The sequence below is a fragment of the Sinocyclocheilus anshuiensis genome, unplaced genomic scaffold (assembly GCF_001515605.1).
Source record: "Sinocyclocheilus anshuiensis isolate Anshui unplaced genomic scaffold, SAMN03320099.WGS_v1.1 scaffold224, whole genome shotgun sequence".
Taxonomy (NCBI): domain Eukaryota; kingdom Metazoa; phylum Chordata; class Actinopteri; order Cypriniformes; family Cyprinidae; genus Sinocyclocheilus; species Sinocyclocheilus anshuiensis.
The window spans coordinates 235,084-258,149 of NW_015558577.1; the positions used below are offsets into that span (position 1 = coordinate 235,084).

Sequence of the window (23,066 nt, forward strand, 5' to 3'; positions counted from 1 at the left end):
TTTATTTTGACGTGACACAAAGTAGTGGTATCTAAGCGGGAGAGTTGATTACTTACTTTATAATTAGTCAATAAAGCCATCATTTTCTTAATTCAGGCCGAGAGCATGCACGAAAAGAAGAGGCAGGGTTTATCGCATGAACCAATCACATTCAATCATAACCGATCACATCCAATTATAGCGCGATGACTCTCACGTGACTTTCCCCCATTCATTCTCAATTACAACCCAGAAAAGTCACGGCACGCTAAGGTGTCTCTGTTGTAAGTCAATGGACTGAAGGGAGGCAAGCCTCCACTATAACTTTACCTGCGGGTGTCACTGTTGGACAGTATTACTTTATAAAAACGAGTGACTTTTATACTTTTAATGCCATATTTAGTAATATTTGCGATTTATGTTTGTAATATCGATTGTTTTGCACTGCTTCCCTTGCCTCCTCAGAGGGAACGCCCCTGCCTTGACCGTTATATTCATTCAGGTTTTAGGAAGAAACAACTGCATTGGAGTTGATAAATGTTCATAAAGTACTTGATTTGGCTGATAAAGGTTTATAATTTTTTTTGTATAAAATAAGCAGTATTGTATTGTAAGATTTTTTTTTAGAATAAAGATTATGCCAAACTACATAAAGTTATCCCAAAAAATAAAATTTGTTGAAAATGTACTCAGGCCATCCAACATGTCTATGAGTTTATTTCTTCATCAGAACAGATTGGAGAAATTTAGCTTTATATCACTTGTTCACCAATGGATCCTCTGCAGTTAATGGGTGCTGTCAAAATGAGACACAATAACCCACAAGTAATGCAAATGTAAGTAATCCGAAGTAATCTGCTGCATGTTTGTAAGAAAAAAACCCCCATCATTAATACGTTTTTAACTTCAAATCATTGCTTCCAGCTAAAAGAATGTCCTTATCCATAAAATTGGTTTCTGAAAACGTTGTCACATCTGAATGAGTCCAAAATACTTCCAAAGTAATATATCGGTAGAGAGGAAAACAGGAAATTGACTTTTTTTATGGATTGTGAAGTTGTATTTTAAATATAAAACGTCATAATGATGGATTTGTCTATTACAAAAACAGAAGCATTTCATTTCACAAGACGTCAATTGATGGACTGGAGTCATGTGGATTACTTGTGAATTTTGGACTCTCATTCTGACAGCACCCACTGACTGCAGTTTTTTCTTTATGATATTAACATTCAGGACAGTTAAGCCCCATTTTAATGTTTGTATGTATTTGCAGACATAATGACAGCCACTTCTGAAGAGCAGCAGTGCCTCTAAAATGAGTTTCTATGAGAAGAGAAAGGGAGCTGTTTCTGCTCAGACCAAAAGGGCAGGAACTCCTGAACCCAGCTGTGTGTCTATGAAGAGTGATGTATCTATGGGCATGCCACCTGAATTCAGTGGTGGAGCAGTGAACTCTGACCCCAAGTGAGACAACAAGATTAAATCTTACAGGGATAGTTCACCCAAAATGAAAATTTGCTGTTGATTTACTCACCCTCAGGCTATCTAAGATGTTGATGACTTTTTTCTTCAGTTGAACAGTAAAGAAGATTTTCAGCTCAAACTGTGCGGAAAACTTTGGTGATTCATAAAATGCAAAGCAGCGGCTGCATATTTCTGAAAAAAAATAAGAAACAAAATTAATATCCATGGCTCATGACGATATATTTAAGTCTTATGAAGTGAAACAATTGGTCTGCGCAAGAAACTGAACAACATTATTTACAACATTATTACCTGTAGTCCATAGCCATTATTTTCTGCGAACTGGTTCTTTGAGTTTGTTTTAATGGGCTGGTTCAGTTACATAATCTAGTTTGATTATGCAACTGATTCAGTTACATTCACTAGTTTGTTTACATAATTACACAATGACGTAATTATATACACATTATATTATTATTAAAGTGCCCAATAATGATGTGAAATGTGAATGTTTTGCATGTCTAAAGCATATAAAGTGAACAAGCTTGTCTTCATGCTCACCTTTTTAAGTAAACAATAAGAAATCATAAAAACTTTAATTTCACCCCTTCATTCAAGTGCTTGGTTCACGCATGCACATACAGTATCACTGGCTCATTGGTCTTTGGTCTGAGTTGGAACTGTTTCCTCACTTCAGTGTTCTGTTAGAAGTGGTAAATAAGTTGGCAAAAGCCAGCATCATAGAAGCATAAATGCCAGTATTTTGCCGCATTTCGAGTCAGAGTGACCGTCAGGCATGTCTGAAAGTGAGTTTTGATTAAGTAATCTGTGCTTCTGGAGCCATAAACTGTTTCTGATGGTTCAGTCCGATTTAGTGAACTGGTTCAAGTAATAATCGGACATCTTTTAGGGCTGTTTGCATGAGGCTATGGATTACAGGTAATAATGTTGTAAATAATGTTCAGTTTCTTGCACAGACCAATCATTTCGCATAAGACCTCAATATATCGTCAGGAGCCACAGTTTTAATTTAGTGTTCTTTGATATGCTTTTTTTGTTCCCAAAAACGGGCAGCCGCAGACTTGTATTTAATGAATCACCAATGACTACAGTTTCAGCTAAAAATCTTAATTACTGTTCTACTGAAGAAAAAAGTCACCTTAATCTTGGATGGCCTGAGTGTGACTAAATTAACAGCAAATTTTCATTTTTGTGTGTATTATTCCTTTAATAGCCTATACAGGACAGAATGATAAACATAGGCATTTTGGTTTCTTACAAATTTTCACATTATGATGTGTTTGTAAGCAGATTCACAAAGCAACATCAGCATGGAGTTGAGTCTTAATGAAAAGTAACAGTGTAATGAAAAACTTAGTACAACATTGGTTAGCAAATATGATTTAACACATCTAAGATCTCTCTGCAGGTGTTTGTTCCAGGTTTTTTCCAAATGTGGAGTGTGTGAGCAGGCTCTGAGAGATCCGGTCTCAATTACCTGTAAACACAGTTTCTGCAGACAGTGTATCAGCTGCTACTGGGATAAGTTCAGTCAATCAGAAGACTTTGACTGTCCTCAATGCAAGAAGAGATCTAGAACATGTCCTGTTCTACAAACAGATAAAGACTCGGGAGGATCCAGCTCTGCTCTCTCTTACACAAACCTGCAGCAGGATTCTCTGGTGGACGATGTCCTGCAGAGAGTCAAAACGAGACACAAAACCACCATGAGGAAAAAGTATGAGAACTTATTTGAGGGAATCAAACTACAGGAGAATCAAACTCTCCTGAACAGGATCTACACACAGCTATGTATCATAGAGGGAGAAAGTGAAGGGGTAAATGAAGAACATGAAGTGTTACAGATGGAGAAATCACCCAGAACACAACATTCACAAGACACTCAAATCCACTGCAATGATATCTTTAAATCCTTACCTAAACAAGGATGTGAGGGGAAGAGAAGAAAGATGAATGACAAAATAAAGATTGTTCTTACTAAAGGAGTCGCTGGAATTGGAAAAACAGTCTCTGTACAGAAGTTCATTCTGGACTGGGCAGAGGGAAAAGCCAATCAGGATGTAGATTTCATGTTTGTGCTTCCATTTTGAGAGCTGAACTTGATTAAAGATGATCAGTACAGTATTCACAAACTTCTGCTTGACTTTCTTCCTGAACTTCAAGATCTGGACTCAAAGATTTATGATGAGTGTAAAGTTGTGTTCATCTTCGATGGTCTGGATGAAAGCAGAATTTCACTGAGGTTTTCAGACAGTGAGATGGTTTCTGATATAAATGAGTCTTCATCAGTTGGTGTATTGATGTCAAACATCATCAGAGGAGAGCTGCTTCCCTCTGCTCACATCTGGATCACGTCCAGACCAGCAGCAACCAATCAGATCCCTTCAAAATACAATAACCGGGTGACTGAAATTCAGGGATTCAATGACCCTCAGAAGGAGGAATATTTCAGGAAGAGGATCAGTGATCAGCATCAAGCCAGCAGAATCATCTCACACATCAAAAGATCAAGAAGCCTCCACATCATGTGCCACATACCGGTCTTCTGCTGGATCTCATCCACTGTACTTCAGAACATCCTGGAACAAGATGACAGTGCAGAAATCCCTCAAACTCTGACTGAAATGTACATCCACTTTCTGCTCATTCAGATAAACCTAAGGAATCAGAAGTATGATGAGAGAGATCCTGGAAAACACTGGCAGTCCAACAGAGACGTGATTTTGAAACTTGCTGAACTGGCTTTCAAACAGCTGAAGAAAGGCAATATCATGTTCTATGAGGAGGATCTGAAAGAGTGCGACATAGATGTCATTGACGCTTCAGTGTATTCTGGGATTTGCACAGAGATATTTAAGGAGGAATCTGTGATTCATCAGAGGAAAGTTTACTGCTTCATTCATCTGAGCTTTCAGGAGTTTCTTGCTGCTATTTATGTGTTTTATTGTTATGTAATTAACACTGTGGAGGTACTAAGGTTTTTTGATTCTCTGCATAATTTGCTCAGAGGAGCAGTAGATAAAGCCTTAGAAAGCGAGAATGGACACCTGGATCTTTTCCTCCGGTGAGGGAAAAGCCAATCAGGATGTAGATTTCATGTTTGTGCTTCCATTTTGAGAGCTGAACTTGATTAAAGATGATCAGTACAGTATTCACAAACTTCTGCTTGACTTTCTTCCTGAACTTCAAGATCTGGACTCAAAGATTTATGATGAGTGTAAAGTTGTGTTCATCTTCGATGGTCTGGATGAAAGCAGAATTTCACTGAGGTTTTCAGACAGTGAGATGGTTTCTGATATAAATGAGTCTTCATCAGTTGGTGTATTGATGTCAAACATCATCAGAGGAGAGCTGCTTCCCTCTGCTCACATCTGGATCACCTCCAGACCAGCAGCAGCCAATCAAATCCCTTCAAAATACATCAACCGGGTGACTGAAATTCAGGGATTCAATGACCCTCAGAAGGAGGAATATTTCAGGAAGAGGATCAGTGATCAGCATCAAGCCAGCAGAATCATCTCACACATCAAAAGATCAAGAAGCCTCCACATCATGTGCCACATACCGGTCTTCTGCTGGATCTCATCCACTGTACTTCAGAACATCCTAGAACAAGATGACAGTGCAGAAATCCCTCAAACTCTGACTGAAATGTACATCCACTTTCTGCTCATTCAGATAAACATAAGGAATCAGAAGTACGATGAGCGAGATCCAGGAAAAGTGCGGCAGTCCAACAGAGATGTGATTTTGAAACTGGCTGAACTGGCTTTCAAACAGCTGAAGAAAGGCAATATCATGTTCTATGAGGAGGATCTGAAAGAGTGCGACATAGATGTCATTGACGCTTCAGTGTATTCTGGGATTTGCACAGAGATATTTAAGGAGGAATCTGTGATTCATCAGAGGAAAGTTTACTGCTTCATTCATCTGAGCTTTCAGGAGTTTCTTGCTGCTATTTATGTGTTTTATTGTTATGTAATTAACACTGTGGAGGTACTAAGGTTTTTTGATTCTCTGCATAATTTGCTCAGAGGAGCAGTAGATAAAGCCTTAGAAAGCGAGAATGGACACCTGGATCTTTTCCTCCGGTTCCTGCTGGGCATCTCACTTGACTCCAATCAGAAACTCTTACAGGATCTACTGACCAACACTCACAGCTGCTCAAGGGGCATTGAGAAAACAACTGCTTATATTAAAGACAAAATTAAACATGGACATGATCTTTCAGCTGAAAGATCCATCAATCTTTTTCTTTGTCTCTTTGAAATGAAAGACCAGACTCTGTACAGAGAGATCCAGGAGTTTCTGAAATCAGACAAACACTCAGAGAAGAAACTCTCTTCTGCACTTTGCTCAACAATCGCCTACATGTATCAGATGTCAGAAGAGGTGCTGGAGGAACTTGATCCCAAGAAATTTAATACATCAGAAGAAGGTGGAAAAAAACTCTTACCAGCTGTGAAAAACTGCAGAAAATCTCTGTGAGTGTTAAATTCTTCTTTCACTTAAGCTAATGAATGCTGCGTCTTACATTTGAACTACCTTATGCAGATGTTTGTAGATCTAATTTGAATTGTGTTTTGCTCTCTTATAGTCTTGCTGACTGTAATCTCACTGATAAATCCTGTGAAATTGTGGCCTCAGCTCTACAATCATCAAACTCTGTCCTGAGAGAGCTGGACCTGAGTAACAATGACTTGCAGGATTCAGGAGTGAAGCTTCTCTCTGATGGACTGAAGAGTCCAAACTGTCAACTAGAGAAACTGAGGTTTCTAAAAAAAATTTAACAGTTCACAGATTATTAAAATAAATAAATCCAGTGTAAAAATTACACCCAAATGTCCCATATAGTTCTAGCAGTATGTGCAAAGATACAATTCACTTTTAATAGAATCTTGTCTGATACTGTGTGTAAACTGTTCTAAAAACAATGTGTGTTTGTAAGTTATCTGACTGTTGATATGCATGTTTGTAGATTGTCTGGCTGTATGGTGACAGAGGAAGGCTGTTATTGTCTGGCCTCAGCTCTGAGTTCCAACCCCTCACACCTGAGAGAGCTGGATCTCAGCTACAATCACCCTGGACACTCCGGAGTAAAGATGCTCTCTGATCGACTGAACCATCCAAACTGCATACTGGAGATACTTAAGTATGTAGACCTAAAATCATATAATTTAGATGTGTATGTGTTATAATGTATGATATAAAAGCATACTATTTGATTATTATTTTGTTGTATTTTCCCTTGAGCAAGCACATGCAATGAATTCAGCAGCCTAATGACTACACAGACATTTTACATACAAAGTTTTTGTGCCAAGAGTTATTTTTCCCCAAAAATGTTGATGTCTGGTAGCTTAGTCCAAAAACTGTTACCAGATATTACATTACTTTCCACAGAGTTGAAATTACATAAATTACATGATGCTTAATGCTGAAAACAAATGTATACTGTCACAAAGTATATGTTGTCAAGAATTCTCCACAAGTAAATTTCACTAAAAGATCTGGCTGGACAATAAAGAATTCAATTCAGTGCTCCTCCCTTAGTACAACATAAATTTGTAAATCTTATGAATTTTAGGACTTTAATTCACCTCCCATAATGTATCTGTCTTTCCAAGACCATTTTTACATGTCTTTTTCTGTACTGTTTAGTTTTGACCATGGAGAGTCCTTCAGAATCACACCAGGACTGCGGAAATGTAAGTTCTCTCGCTGACAAGCAAACTGCATGCACATTTATTTTTCAATTAATTTTTGTGATTTTATAACACACATCATTCTAAAGCAGCCATAGAAGAATAGAAGCCATAGAATTTATAGATTTTGCATCCGCATTTAATACTATTCAACCACTTCTTTTTTGGTGGCCTGGATTTTAGATTTTCTGACCAGAAGATCTCAAATATTACGTGTAAATAGAGAATATTCCCAGGAGCTTTATTCCTCAGTGGGTTGCCCCCAAGGTTGTATTCTCGCACCTCTTTTATTTATTTTATATACGGATAGTTGCAGAAGTCAATATCCAGGCAGACACATTATAAAATATGCCGACGATACAGTGGTGCTAAGCCTGTTAAAACATACGGATAGTTGCAGAAGTCAGTATCCAGGCAGACACATTATAAAATATGCCGACGATACAGTGGTGCTAAGCCTGTTAAAACAGGGTGATACGGAGCATGGGCCCATTCTGAACTATTTTTTGGATTGGTGTGAGAGTTCTTATTTACAAATGAATGTTTCCAAGACTAAAGACATGACGATAGAACGTTATAACTCTGTTGATATCTAAAATAGTTATTGCAGGTAAAGAAGTTGAGAAGGTCAACTCATACAAGTACTTGGGTACAGTTATTGACGATAAGCTAAGCTGGTTGGAAAACACAAACCTTGTTGTATCAAATGCACAAAAACGGTTATATTTACTGAGGAAGATTAAGTCCTTTGATGTGGATAAATCTATTTTGATAATGTTTTATAGATCTTTTATTGAAACTGTCTTGACTTTTGCTATGATTTGTTGGTTTTATGGACTAAATGGTAAAAGTAGATCCTAGATGCAGAGAATTGTTAATCTGGGGTCAAAGATTACAGGCTCGGTACAGTTGGGGGTATCTGCTTTGTGTGAGAAAAATGTCCTTAGGAAGTCTTTGACTATCTTAGATGATACATCTCACATTTTGTACTCAGAATTTGAACTCCTCCCCTCGGGCAGACGATATAGAGTGCTCAAGTGGAGGACTGTTAGTTTCTAACAGTCCTCCACTTTCTAACATCTTTTGTTTCAAATGCAGTCTTGATTTTAAACAATTATTTGAAACATAAAGATAAAGGTGTACTATGAATTTTAACATTATTTTAGTATATGACAAATGGTGCACCGTTAATGCCCGGGTTTTTGTTGTTGTGGTCGTTCATTCATTCTAGCAGTTTTGTCACAATGTCTTAAAAACTTTTGTCTGTTTGCGAGGTTGATGCTGTATGAATTGCCCTGTGAAGGGACAAATAAAGATTTACTACTACTACTACTACATAGAAGAAGAATACAATCCCAAGCTAAGGCCAAACATGACAATATCAAGGAAAATGTCCTAAAGATCTTTAGTGATATCACTTATGTTTAATCTCCCTTCAGATGCCTGTGACCTCACATTAGATCGAAACACAGTAAACACTCATCTCATTCTATCTGAGAACAACAAAAAGGCAACATATTTGGAAGAGGAGCAGCCATATCCTGATCATCTAGAAAGATTTGAGCACTACGAGCAGGTTCTGTGTAGAGAGAGCCTGACTGGACGCTGCTGAATGGAGTGGCTGGAGTCATATAGCAGTCACATATCGAGGTATCAACAGGAAAGGAGGAAGCGATTGCAGGTTTGGACTCAATGAAAAGTCCTGGAGTCTGGTCTGCTCTGGTAAAAATTACTATGCCAGGCATAATAATGCAAGAACTGACATACCTGCACCCTCATTCTGTTCTAACATAATAGGAGTGTATCTAGATCAGCCAGCTGGCTCTTTGTCTTTTTACTGTGTTTCCTCTGAAACTGGCAAAATGACCCACATTTACACCTTCCACTCCACATTTACTGAACCCCTCTGTGCAGGGTTTGGTATTGGGGTTGACAGTGGATCTTCAGTGTGTTTATGTTAAATACAGAAGCTGTGAAGCATGTGTCAGACACTCAGACCATGGGCCAAATACAGCCTATGGAGGAAAATATTTAACTATGAGAGTTTGGTTCCAACTCTAATTAAACACACCTGAACCAGCTAATATGCCAGGCATAATAATGCAAGAACTGACATACCTGCACCCTCATTCTGTTCTAACATAATAGGAGTGTATCTAGATCAGCCAGCTGGCTCTTTGTCTTTTTACTGTGTTTCCTCTGAAACTGGCAAAATGACCCACATTTACACCTTCCACTCCACATTTACTGAACCCCTCTGTGCAGGGTTTGGTATTGGGGTTGACAGTGGATCTTCAGTGTGTTTATGTTAAATACAGAAGCTGTGAAGCATGTGTCAGACACTCAGACCATGGGCCAAATACAGCCTATGGAGGAAAATATTTAACTATGAGAGTTTGGTTCCAACTCTAATTAAACACACCTGAACCAGCTAATCAAGGTCTTCAGGATTACTTGAAAACTAACCATGCGTTCCATTCAGAAGGGCTCATCCCTATGCCCTAATCCCTTCAAAGGGTTTACCCTCCGGAGTGAGAGCTTCAAAGGGTTGAAGGGTGTAGGAGACCAAACAACTGTTTCTTTAAGTGCCCTTCTGCGTCATCATCACGTGCCCACACGGAGGCGCCGTAATCATGCAAAGAATCTGCGCAAAGGATCATGGGACGTCGAAGTGTCCAGCAGTTGTACCCTTCGAAATCCTTCATTCCGAAGGGCCCTTTGAAGTGGCCAGTTTTGAGCACTTCGGTTTGGAACGACCCTTCAATATGGCGGCCATGATTGCTTTCACTCCGAAGTGCCCTTCGGAGGGCGATATATCCCGTTTGGAACGCACCGTAAAGTTAGGTGTGTTGGAGCAGGTTTGAGTTGAACTCTGCCGGACTGTGGCCCTCCAGGAGCAGAGCTTCACACCCATGTGCTAAAATATGCTTAAATTATTTATTTATTATGTTGGTGTTATATGTCCGTAAGTGACATCACATTATTAAAACTATTTTTTATTTAAAATAGCAAATTTAAGAGTGAGTTTAATGTGCTTTTCTCCCAGTGCGTGACTTACATATGACTGTTATATACTTATCTGTAAATAACTGTGTATATAAATGAGAACTTCAAGCTTGCATTTCCGTTTTGCATAACGGCTGATCCTAACAGTAAGTGAGCTAAACATTGTTTAATATAAGCACGTCAAACAGAAATCACAGTCATTACAGTTATTTTAACTATTTGTTGTTGGAGGTTACATTTAGTTATATTTAATTGCAATACTATTGTAGGAAAAAATAAGTGTTTTAAAATTACAGAGAAAAGCAATCACATAATAGCATGTTATTATGATCAGTTAAGTGAATTTGCGTGTTCCTGCAGAACATTCTTACTCTTAAACGGTTTGTGCTCTTGGTTTTTTTTTCTCTTGTTCGTCATTGCGTCATTTTCATTTTGGTAATGTGTTATCTTCCCATTCTGTTTTGACATTTGAAAATGTTATGGTGTGCTTATTTTCTCTTTTTGCAAATTTATGATAAAACATTCATTGCACATATCAAAGTCGTGTTGCACCAGTTTTGAACTTCTACATTGTATTTTTCTTATTTCTTATTATTTATTTTTTAGGAAAGTATATTTTAGTCCAGGGGTTCTCAACTCTGGCCCTCAAGGTCCACTTTCCTGCAGAGTTTAGCTTCAACCCTAATCAAACACACCTGAAAAAGCAAGGAAAGTGGACCTTGAGGGCCAGGGCCCTGTTTTAATCACACGAAATAAAATATAACCATCATAATTAAGGAAACATGAACGTAGTTCATGTACAATGAAACGTAATATATAACTTTGGCACATAATATAATTTTTTAGGCTATAACATTACAAATGCATTTACTTTTGATCGATTTAATGGGTGTTTGAATAAATAAAACTTATCCCAGACTTTGGAAATGTAGTGTATCACTGTTTCTCCAAAAAAAGTTTTTTCAACATTAATAATAATTAAATAATAGTCATGTATGGTCACAATAACATCGAAGTAGCAAATGACGATCATGATAAAATCGCAATCGCAAACGATTGTGATTGGTCAATCCTAACCAGTTTAGAGAAAAGTACCAGTTCTTATAAGGTAAGTACGTTGTTCATGAAACTTCAACAGGTACATGATTTACCTTTGATTAACGTTACTGGTAAATTTGAATAGACTTTTAATTCAAAACACATATTTAAATGTTAATATAGTATAAGCATTGTAGACCCATTTTACCTGACCAGTAAGAGTACGGATTTTGTCTAGGGAGACTTTTATTATGAAACAGAAACACGTCCAAAGTGCCATACTACAACTACATTACTTTTCTATATTGACCATATGGAAAATATATATTAATGTAACAAAATACTGATAATGTAAAATGTGTAAGAAGTGTATATGGTGATTAATAAATAGACAGCTGGTAGTAGATTCTTCGGAGTTTATAATGGGTGTGTTTGGTCATCTGGTATGTTGTTTTTGAACAGGTCTTTGTGAAAATAAGTGAGCACTGTGTTAGAAAAGTCAGTAAAATATCTGTGTTTTCAGGTACATCCTATCTATTGACAATGCTGATGAAATTGTGGAGTATGTTGGAGATCTCTTACAAGGAATAGAGGGAAACAAGAAGGATTTTGTGGATGAGCTGGTGCAGAGATGGCAGAGGTGTCAGATGCAAGCACCTGATGGTCTAGGGGGTGTCCATAAGAAAGAGGCAATCATGGGTAAATATGGACACAGGTGTTTTTTAATGTGAATACAGATGTTGTTAAGAACTAAGGATAATATATGGGTTACCATATCCATATCTGTCATCATGATTAACAGTTTTGTAAATAATATGTATTACTCTGATTAGGCTGGTGTGTTCAAACTCTTCTTCTATACCAGGTTTAAATGAAAATATATATTTTTTTTTTCAATCAGTTATCTCAATGCATGTTATAAATCTTAGTGTGAGATTTATTATTATTATTATATACATGTGTATGTTTCATTTTTGAAAATGTTCTTAATTTAAAATCAGAAAGTCATAATTGGATGTTTTGGTGAAAAACTTCTCTCTGGGGATGTATCTTCTCCAATCATTTAGACCGCTTAACTCCTTAACTGTCACCTGTGGGACATTTTGGCACTCTTTTTTTTTTTTTTGTCCTTTTTCTCTATCAAATCTTTGCGTTACCATGGAAATGGTACTTTGAAATCTTTTGGCGGTCTCCTCCCCCTTAGTGGGCGGTGTCAAGTGTAATATTACAAAATGTATTACGGTATTTTAAAATCAAAACTTTATAATCTTGACAAAATATCAAAATATAATATCAACATATCATTGGAAAGGTCTGAGTCTCAGGATTCCATATTTGGTGATTTTGAGATAGAAGTAAGATTTACAGAGAAATCTAGACATTTGTGACAGAAAAATGCATAAAAAAATTCAATGGAGTTTTGATAGCACCCGGTGGCTGTTTGTGGTATAACACCGTAAATAAAATCTCACAGGAACCTACATTTTTTTCATATCAACTTCAAATTTGGAACATAACTTATTTAGACATAAGGCTTCAATTTTAGACCAATTTTAGAGTAAAACCTGTTATGTAAAACATGTACTATATATAAAATCAAATTAAAATAGTATAGCGCATTTTCTTTACAGTAAATTTAAACGTCTATAACTTTTTGATACTTGAATTTTTTTGAAAAAGTTCCACTTTGCAATAATCTGCTGATTTTCTTCTTTAAAAAGAGACCAACCTTAGGTCTGTATTCCAAAGTGTTCATAAATTACAACAATTTAAGTTTGGATAGTGCACTTTATTGCCTATTTAAAAAAAAATGGGGGGTGACAGTTAAGGGGTTGTTCACATCAACACAGATGTTCAGCACAATAATTCAATCTAATTTTCACATGCAATTTGTCACTTCAATCAAAATGGCACATGGGCTGAATGAAAAATGCAATTTCACTTTGACAGTATGTGGTGCTTATGGAAAAGCAGAAATACACTGCAAAAAAATGGCTTATCTTACTTAGTATTTTTATCTTGTTTCTAGTCAAAATATCTAAAAATTCTTAAATCAAGATACTTTTACTAGATAAGCCAAATGACTTAAGATATTTAGTCTTATTTCCAGGGGGAAAAAAAACTAAATTTAGTGCATTTTGCTTAAAACAAGTAAAATTATCTGACAGTGGGGTAATTATATTCTTAAAACAAGAGCATTTTACTTACCCCACTGGCAGATAATTTTACTTGTTTTAAGCAAAATGCACTTAATTTAGTTTTTTCTCCCCTGGAAACAAGACTAAATATCTTACGTCACTTGGCTTATCTAGTAAAAGTATCTTGATTTAAGAATTTTTAGATATTTTGACTAGAAACAAGATAAAAATACTAAGTAAGATAAGCCATTTTTTGCAGTGTACAGGAGCAAACAAAGACAGCAGTATAATGCGATTTTCTTATCAAGATGCTAATGTTTTTTTCTTTAATTATCATTCTTATGTTTGTCTCAGTATTTGATTTGCTTTGACTGCTATCTGTCATACTTGCACTTAATAATGTGTTCATTGTTCAAAATGTTGCAGTAAAACACAAACACTGGGGCATCACTGTGCAGCTTTCCATTTCTGACACGGCCTGTCACATTGAAGAAACAAACAGCATTTACATGTTTTCAAACAGAACAGAGAAATAGTTGGTTCTGTTGGGTCTGTTTGTGACCGCCACCAAGTCATATGACACATAACAGCACCACAAAAGTCATATAACATATTTTATATAACAGCACTGTCTCCATTCACATGATCAAAAACGTAAATCTTATTGGTTGGCCAGTTTTATTCGCAGTGCAATGGAAAAGAGATTAGAACACCTCTGTAAAAAAATGTGAATGTTGTTGTCTGTTTGAACAGATGCATTAACTGCCATTTATTCAAATTAAAATTCATCTAGGCGTGAACAGGCCTTAAATGCAGCCCCTGCAAGCTGGTGTTTATCTGTTTACAATAGTGAGTACTCAGTGCAGCAGTCATGTCTCAAAATCCAGTCAACAGCCGATGAATAGAATCAAGTCCCCGGTCTACATAATCGAGAGGTCACAAAGCAAAAGAAAAGATCTGTTGCTACTTCTGTTTTATCGCAGTTTTTTTAAAGTACAAAACAACCATTATATTGCCTGATCGGTGCATCTTCGTGTATTGTAATATATCTATTCAGTGTCAATAAAGGAATTTTGTATGAAATGTCTACCCCAGAGGGTCTGGATACAGCTACCAAAGACACTCAGAAGAAGTCCAAGCGAAAGGGAAGAAACAAGCAAGAGATTGTGACTGTCTGTCAGGCAGAGCCGGAGCCTGTGAAAACTCCCATTGACTTGATGAAGGTATGTCAACTCATTTTAATATCTAAAACTCTTTCATAATATATATCTGGTTTAACTAGGTGGAGAGAATTACAGAGGGATTTACTTTCGTTTATCAGGCACAAGAGAACAGCAGGTCAAGCTCAGTGAAGAAGAAGAGCAAGTTTGTGAATCTGTATGCTCAAGAGGGTCGAGATAAGCTGGCTGTTCTACTGCCTGGCCATCAACCCTGCGAGTGTCAGGCTCAAAAACACAGACTCATCAACAACTGTCTGAGCTGCGGCTGGATAGTGTGTGAGCAAGAAGGCTCTGGCCCTTGTTTGCTCTGTGGCAGTCTGGTGAGCTTTGTCCGCTTACTAATCAGTACAGTCTGTGTTTGTGATAGACCCATATGTTGGCCAGGCTAATTATTTGGCTATTGTCTAGATGTTCCCACATGATGATTGTCAGTAGTCATTTCCAAATAAAAATACATAGTCATGTTAATGGAAAACCATTTTGTATTTTTTTTGTTTGTTGTTTTATATATATATATATATATATATATATATATATATATGTGTGTGTGTGTGTATATATATATATTAAAATGTTATACATTTTGTAATATTTACAATATACACTATTGTTCAAAAAATTGGGATCACCATTTTTAAAGAAATAGATACTTCTCATACTTTTGCTCAACAATCACTCATTAATTTGATTTCTGTTTCTGTTCATCAAAGAATCCTGAAAAAAGACACCGTTTAATGGTTTCCACAAAAACTAAGCATAAATATAATAAGTTGAAAACAGTTGTTTTAAATTATAATAATACTTAACAATGTTTTTGTTTCTGATTGAATTTTTGATCAAATAAATGCAGCCTTGGTGAACAGCAGACTCTTTTTTTTCAAAAACATAAAAGACAAATCTTATTGATCCCAAACTTTTAAACCGTAGTTTCAGTATTGACTACAGATATTTGCATTGGCCATGGAAAACCCCATACAGATCGATCACTATTCTGTACCAGGTTTAATCTTATGGACCTTGCAAATTTGATTATGAAAGTTATGGGCAACTGTTTAAGAAGCCTTTATCAACACTGTTTAACATCTTTAATACATAATTCAGGTCTGTACTACAGAGGAGCAAGAGATACTGCAGCGGGACTCCAACAAAAGTCAAAAGCTCCGTAAAAAACTTATGGGAGGTAAGAAATGAGGTGGTTGTATTTGTTTTCCCCTGACTGGTAGCATTCGTGTGACAGCCTTTGTTTTCTGTGCGGCTCTAGAGGGAACCGAGCGGGAGTATTTCCCCCATCAAGAGGCCAAGATGAAAGCCGGTCTGGAAAAAGCTGTAAAACACAAAGACAAACTTCTGGAGTTTGACAAGAACAGGTCTGGCTGTTCAAATACACTGCTGTTAACCTATTGCTGTAATTGCCAGGGTTAGATTCATTTTAGCCTCAGAAATGCCCATGAACCATCTGAAGTATAATGCACACAAAATTTAAGTTGGACTTTTAGATAATTTGAACACTTTATCTTTTTTTTTAGTGTTAAGAGAACACAAGTCTTGGATGATGAATCCGATTATTTTGCAACGGATTCCAACCAGTGGCTTTCTCCAGGTGAGAGGGAGGCATTACGCAAGCGAGAGGAGGATCTCCGGGAGCTTCGACACGCCTCCCACAAAGACCGCAAGATCACACTAGACTTTGCAGGGAGACGAGTGCTGGATGAAGGGGAGAATTTGACTCCGTACTACCAGAAGTAAGGAGCCACCTCTGTAATTAAAATGTTTTTTTTTTTTCCAGTTCAGCCTTTGAAGTCTGCATCCTTCGAAGCATGCAATTGGGACACAGCTTGTGTGCGTGTGCATGTGTGCGTGTGCATGTGTGTGTGTGTGTGTGTGTGTATATGTATATATATATATATTAGGAATGTTAACGTATGCGATTAATTAAAAATCATTAACATGTTAAAAATTATTTAATGCAAATAATGCAAATAAATGACTGCAGCATGTGAAACTGCGCCATTACCGTAATCTACGTCATACAGTTTGATGATCTTGAAAGATGGGAGTTTATCACACTGAGCATCTACAAAAGCGCAAGAACCTGTAACCCTGGATGGTGGAAATTTCTGTTCTAACGCTTTAACAGTGTTGCGCTGTGTGAAATACTGACTGAACAGAATGTCAAAACATCCCACCACTGTATGGCCAGATGAAACGCAAACTACATTTCTCAGCTGGATAAAGTACACTGTGTTTTTTAGAAGTTTTTTAGAAGTACGATGCAGCCTTTAAGTCCTCATGGGAGGTTTCTACTTAAGAATTCAGAATTCATTATTATGCCATGAGGTTATTTTGGCTGGAATAAAATGGAAACATTGGACAATTTCTTTTTTTCCCTACTGTAATAAAATTAGTTTCTGCCATGATACTTTAATTGACACCCTTAAATCAAGGCTCAGAGTCAAGGTACATAAAACATTTGGAAGCTGTTCAAATCCGTTGATCTTGTAAATATGATCAACTCTAAATGACTTGAGGGCATGATATGCAAAAAAAACAAATTTTGTTTTTGGTTTTGAAAGGTTTGATGAGACAGTCAAGGCCATCAACACTGGTTCATTTGGCCAGACACCAAAACATTCTGTTTCTACTGATCGACAGCACCTCCAAGAGCTCGTCAACCCCAACATCATGCAGGCTGCACCAGAGGTGGGTGCAAATAAGCTGCTTCTCAACACCTTATATTTTTTATCAAAAGAGAATCTTAAATGCAAGGAAGTTAATGCCATTTTTATTTGAGTTGCTCTGTGTGTATGTGTGTTAATGCATGTGTGTTTGTGCTGTGTTAGTGGGTTGACGTGTCCGGTAGAGGCATCTCGCGTAAGTCTTCATCCAAGACTGTAAGTGGTACACAGAAAAGTGAGCACAGCAGACTCAGACTGCAGGACAAAGAGCTGCAGGAGATCTCAGATGGTGGCTGGTGTCTCAGCATGCATCAGCCATGTGCTTCACTGCTTGTTAAGGGCATAAAAAGGTACAGTTCACTTGAAGACCCCATAAAAATCATAAATTATGTCATCCCTTGCTCAGGGGGGTCCATACAATTGTCTCTAAAATGTGAACATTTTCCTCAATTATAAATAATGCATACACCTGCATCTGACAAGAAATTAAGAAATTGCAAGTCGCAGTTGTTTTCAATACACACACACAAAAAGGTGTATTTGGACAGGTGTAGTTTTAGTTGAGTTTACCCGATTTGCTTTAGTTCATCATACATAAAGCATTTGATTAGTTCCAGCCATGGAACTAAAGTCAGTTGTTAAATCAAGTTCAGCTAGTTATAACAACAAGCTAAATATAACTTTTCTTTATATGTTGGATGTTGGCAGTCTAAAGATGGTACTGATTACATCTCTAGCACTCCCATTCCCATCCCACTCTCTAGCACTCTAAAGCCAGGTTCACACTACAGGAGTTTTAAAATCCTAACCAATTATGAAATCTGGTTGCAGCACACACATAAGGAGAATCTTTGCAGATTATCTTCCCTCAAATCTTAAACATGCACACACTACAAGATTTGAAAATCATGGCGCATCACACGCCTTGCGTGATCTCCTGCAGCAGATCGTCATTGATATTTCAGTGATGTTTACATGTTAGCTAGCATGCTAGCAGCTTTCTGCACTCACCCGGTACGTTCAAAACTGAGGCGATTTCACCCCAGCGCTTCTCTTTCTCCTTACGGTTTTGATACGTTTTCGATACATTATTCAAACAATCGTGTTACTACAAAACTTCAAGAAGCAGCTTCCTCCATCTCCACTATCCAACGGAGCCATACAGCAGCTGTTTTGTGGTCGCGCATTATATTGTGAAAGTACTGACGTAATCATAGCCATCATCATCCCGATTTAAATCCTAAATATCAAACATGTTTGATATGATCGGGGTGGTTTGTGTGCGAGTAGATCGGGAGGTGCAAGATTCGATCTGTGAACGCGTCACATTACCAGATATTCCATGCCGAACATCGGTACTGATCGAGGGGCTCGACAAGATTTTAGCTCCAATTCTTGGGAGGGGAAAATCGGGGCTAAATCAGGCTAAAACTCCTGTAGTGTGAGCCAGGCTTAACACTTTTTATTAAGGCAACCTGAGTTCTTGTTAGCAGGTCCTCAACCCAAGCATGTACTCAACACTTCACCCAACTCACCCAAAAAAGCAACATAACAAACTCTTTTAAAATACCAACATAATAAAACTTTAAATATTAACATGTCTCCCCATTTTCTCATCTTGCTAAAAAATAGGCATAAAATAACACTATATTTTATTCTAAAATAACCCGATCTAGACCCGTGCAAAGCTTGATGGGAAGTGTAAAATTAGTTTTGAGTTTTAGTTTTAGTTTTGAAAATGAAATCATCGAGTTAAGCCAGAAAGTAAATGTTTCAAGTCAATTAAACATGATGCAATCATTTTTGAACGCTAAAAAACTGATACAGTGGTATTAAATCAAACTGAATTATTTAAATAAAGTGAACAGCATTAAAATAAAAACATAATTTAATTAAAAGTTGACTTTAAAACTGGACAGTATAAATTACAATAATTATTTTCATGTCACGACTGATATTAAAATTCTTTACTTTTTGTGTAAACTTTTTTTTTTTTAATACAGTTCCATTAAAAATAAATGTATATCACTGATATTGGCTGAAAACAGTGTGTATGTTGTGCATTATTAAAGTAAGCTAAAGCCAACTTTAACAAAAAATGACATTTGAGATGAACAGTGCACAGTTCATCTGAACATTTTCCATTTTCTCTCCGTTTCTTGTGTTTATGTAGGGTAGAAGGCAGAACGTGGTACACATCCCATAGGGGGCGCCTGTGGATTGCTGCTGCTGCTAACAGACCCGCTCCTCAAGAGATTGCAGAGGTAGAGGCATGCACCGCCACATTTACAAAGAAGGTGTGTTTAATGTCTTCAAGTACATGGCAGTAATACTAAAGCTGTTAAACTGAAATGATCCCATCAGGCATGTCTAGACTGTAGTGCCTTTGTAATTTCCCCTAATGTTTCGCTTATTTCACCATCCAGAGCCCAAGTTTCCTACGGAGTATCCCACAGGCTGTCTGCTAGGCTGCGTGAACGTCACAGATTGTCTCTCTCAGGAGCAGTTCAGGGAACAGGTCAGTGGCTTTTGCTGTCCCTCTTGGTATTCATCCATACAAAACATTCTATTTCCCTTAAAGTGCTCTGAGCTTGTTTTTGTAAGCAAGCATGGCATCCTGTGCTTAAATCATTAACATCACCTGCTGTCTCTCAGCAGCATCTGGAGCTCTTAGGGGCATTTATATTCTCATAGTGATGTGCTGTTACAAAGCAACTAAACGTCATATATGAGCCATATATGTTTATTGTTGGTTTATTTGCAGTGGCTCCAAAACATATTAAGTATAACTTTGCAGATTTTCATGCAGCTTTGTATTGTTGCCGTGTTAGTAGTATATGTAAATGAACAATGTGCGCAAAGATATCCCTGTTTATTTGCCAGCAGTTGACAGCTCGATAATGTGTTTCTCATCATCCGGTGGACATTTGTTGGGATCTCCCAGTTTGCAAATAAACTGGGAGATCTGGGTGTGGGTAACACAGAGAAAGAGTACAGATTGTTCATTTACACATACTATTAACACTGTAAATATACAAAGCTGTTTGAAAATCTGCAATGTTATCCTTTAAGCCATATGTAAAAATGTATGCGTGCCTTTGGATTAGGTAGACTATAACACCAAGTTCTAACCAGACACACTGCGACACATGATAAAAGATATGACCACTCGACTGACCTCAGAAGCGCTTTCACTGACAGTACTTCAGAAATCTGAAAATATCTGTCTCATATTGGTGTTATAGAAGGATGGTACAATTTCTGTTCATAATCTGGGATTAAACCACCCAGGCTGTTAAATTGTCACAATACAACCATTAAAGACTTGAAGAAGTTATGTGTGAAATCTTTCAGCTCGGACTGCTCAAAATCTGCAGACTGGCTTGACTTTCAACTAATGGCAACTCCTCCAGACTGCAAATAGGTGCAAAAGTTTGTGTGTTTTCCAGTCTTTACTGTACCCCATGACAACATGCACTGCTTTTGGTTCAATGCGTGGTGTACAAGAATTGCTATTAACAAACAAACCCACCCTGAGAAATATTCACTGGAGTAAAAATTATATATCGAAATTTCACATAGCCTACCAAAACATTTCACAAAATGTTCAAATCCATACATGTACTGTTAAAATGTGGAAAAAATGTTGTGAAATGTTAGTGGATCATGTTCATAATTAATGGGTTGAACTGCACCTGTGGTTACTCTGGTAAGACACCTGAGTGAACTTGAGGAGAACTGACTTCATGCATTCACTGAAATCACAAAAAAAAATAAAAAATACTATAACTATAAAATGAAGTGGCTCAAAAATGATATATAGATATATAAAAGGTCTTTCATCAATTTGCAAGTGGTAGTTTGCTTCATAAACCCACCCTGGGAAATATTCACTGGAATAAAAATTATATATCGAAATTTCACATAGCCTACCAAAACATTTCACAAAATCTCAAAATCACAAAAAATAAATAAATAAATACTATAACTATAAAATGAAGTGGCTCAAAAATGATATATAGATATATAAAAGGTCTTTCATCAATTTGCAAGTGGTAGTTTGCTTCATATTTTTTGTATCAGTGACATTCAGACATTTGTGCATCATGTGGATGCCAAGACACTTTATCCTAAAACAGCAAGATGTGGAAAGTTAAAAATAGTTTGCGTCTCAAGACTCCTGCTTTTGTTCCATTTCGCTGCACTCTGTCTAGCTGTTTTTGAATTTAATACCATCTCCTGTGTGTACACCTTCTTAGGCTGTACCTGACGCAACATGATTTAAAAGCCATTAAAAAACAGATCAGATTGGATTGAGTCAAACTTGAAGCGGTCAAATACCTGATATACGCACACCTGTGTCCGCACTTCAAGTCAGTTCTATTCTGGTACTGTTTTGGCTCACCACTTGATATCCAATATAAAACCTGGGCTCTGAAGCAAAAAAAAAAAACACCTTACCGTTTTAATTTCAATTGACTTCCTATTTATTTCTCCACATTAATACTTCTTAGCCACTCTTCTAACTCCCTCAATCAATGCTCACAGTGCAGTTGAACTGAGCAGCACACAGCAGTATTCTGGCGTACAAGCACATTCCTCTCTCTGTCTGTGTCCGCTTCCCCTGCTGTCTTCTTCTGTAGCCTACAGCACACTTCCTGCCTCATTTCCTGTTCTCCCTGCATGGCAGGCTCCCTGTAATAGAGGTGTAATTGGTGCTGCTGCAGCAGCGTCTGCCATTGAGATGAGCTCTCCTCTGCTGCGGTTCACAGATCATCTCACAAAGACCATGTCAGGGTCATATTTTACATCAAAATAAAAAAGATAAAATAAGAAATTATGTCTTGTACATCAGAAGACTGAAACCTGTTTTTAGGGCCATGCAGATTTTTGCTTTGTATTGTTATTTAATGAATATTCAGCACATTTCCCCCCAAAACTGGATGCTTGCAGTGTCTTGGAACAGTGTGTTTGAGGATCAACTTGAGTTTCTTTTTTGACTGCTCAGGAAAACATGCAAGACATGTTTTATTTTTTTTCCCCTTCCTGATAGAATTTGGTATTAGTTTAAATGCACTGCTGAACGTAATCTTTTACGAATTGCTCTTTGAAACAGAAAGTTGGGGCTGGACGTATCAAATGACATACTTGTGAACTAAAAGACGCTTTTTTAGTACTTCACAGCCTAGAAAAACAAAGGGGTCAAAGTTCGGCTAGTTAGCATATGGTCCATTTAGCCTCTGCTGAGCTTTAAGTAAATGCTGTTTTTTTGCAAGCAACATTTAAATAATAATTTTGAATACTATATTGTACTTTTTTTGTTATTTATATTATATATACAAAAAAATATCTGAATACATTTTTGCTTTCTTGTTTATTTATAAAATGTATTGAAAATCATATATGCAGCTATAATATAATTATAATTTTTATTTATGCACTTAAAAGCATGAAATAGTTTTTTAAGTGTTGCAGACTGGTTGCATTGCATTTACTAGGGATGCACCGATACCACTTTTTCCAGTACTCTCCCGATACCGATACTTTTATTTTTGGTACTTGCCGATACCGAGTACCGATACCAATATTGCATTTGTACATTTTTTAAATATTGGGTACAGAAACCAAAAGGGTATGTATAATGTTAGTTGGTTAACTTCATTTATCAAATAGATACAGTCAAACCAAAATTTATTCAGACACCTTCAACATTTCTCACATTATCACAGTTTATTCGCTATAGTTTGGAAAATGGTAATAAAATATGACAAGAACTCAGAGTTAAACTGTGTCAGAACAAATTAATCTTGATAATGT

General features: G+C 37.0%; 2 pseudogenes; both read left to right on the forward strand.

Annotated features, from left to right (window-relative positions):
* The first annotated feature begins 1,200 nt into the window (after positions 1 to 1,200).
* Positions 1,201 to 9,243, forward strand: LOC107679740 (protein NLRC3-like; annotated as a pseudogene).
* A 2,395-nt stretch (positions 9,244 to 11,638) lies between these two features.
* The window catches only part of LOC107679701 (activating signal cointegrator 1-like), a 78,164-nt pseudogene continuing 66,736 nt past the window's right edge, over positions 11,639 to 23,066 (forward strand).